Genomic DNA, 998 nt, shown 5'->3' with positions numbered 1-998 from the left:
GGCCGTGGTGGGTGGCCGGCTTTCTTCGGGGGGGGCCCTGCCACACCTGCTGATTTCAGTGCTCCCCGGGGCCCTGGGGTCAGAGCAGCATTCGCGCCCCGACCCACACGTTCCCTGTCTGTGTCACAGCCCCGGCTTAGAATGGCCACCAGCTGGGACGTGTCCCAAGGAAGCCATGCCAGCTTCTGTGGAAGACCTTGCGCCCTTCTTGCCACAGCTGTGTTGGCGGCTGGGGGGGCTCTGGGTGCTGCCCCGAGCCCACAGAGCAGGGGAGCGTTTGCTTATGGCTGGAGCCAATGCTAAAGTCCCTGTCGGGCTGCCTTAGACACTTGGGGCAAGGGATTCCTTCCAACCTGGGCCACTTGGAGTGGGCTGGGGGCAGCCCCAGGGCAGGTGGCAGTGTGTGCAAGGGCCCTTTGTGACATGGTGCAGCATGGTCACCATGGGATGGAACGGGACAGGGTGTCCCAGGGCCCTTTGTGACACGTGCTGACATAGGGGCTGGTGGCGACGCGGCCACGCCACAGTGCTCGGAGCACGCGACGGGACAGGACAGGAAAGAGCGGTGTCGTGAGGAGCCCCTCCACAGCGCACTTGTTCTTTGCTGACCCGTAGCTTTTCCAAGGTGTTACTGTTGCAGGTGACCTCGAGGCCAGACCACAGGACTTGGTGACCTGTGGCCTTCCCGAGGCTTCTCTTCCGTAGGTGCCCTCGAGGGCAGACCGTGGCACTTGGTGACAACAATCCTTGACGAGGAGTCTCCTGTCTTTGTGGCAGGAGCCCTCTGAGACCGGACTGCAGGACTTGCTGACCTGTAGCCTTCCTGAGGTTTCTCTGTCACAGGGGGCTTCAAGGCACAACTGCATAAATTGCTGACCCAGAGCTTTCTGAGGCATCTCTCCTGCAAGTACCCACAAATCCAGTCAGAGACATGGAGCAGAGACCCCCGACCATGCCCAAGCTGGCCTGGGTGAATGAGGAGGAAGAACCTGGAGCTG

At 61.6% G+C, this 998-nt stretch overlaps 1 long non-coding RNA gene across 1 annotated transcript in view; it reads right to left on the bottom strand.

Annotated features, from left to right (window-relative positions):
* LOC108445231 overlaps window positions 1-988 on the bottom strand; it is a 1381-nt gene extending 393 nt beyond the window's left edge. The window contains exon 1 of the long non-coding RNA XR_001860005.1: window positions 47-988. This is a non-coding gene — a long non-coding RNA (uncharacterized LOC108445231). The remainder of the gene's footprint in view (window positions 1-46) is intronic.
* Window positions 989-998: the final 10 nt, after the last annotated feature.

This window comes from Corvus brachyrhynchos, unplaced genomic scaffold (genome assembly GCF_000691975.1).
Source record: "Corvus brachyrhynchos isolate BGI_N302 unplaced genomic scaffold, ASM69197v1 scaffold1013, whole genome shotgun sequence".
Classification (NCBI taxonomy): domain Eukaryota; kingdom Metazoa; phylum Chordata; class Aves; order Passeriformes; family Corvidae; genus Corvus; species Corvus brachyrhynchos.
This window is presented reverse-complemented; position numbering and strand designations above follow the sequence as displayed.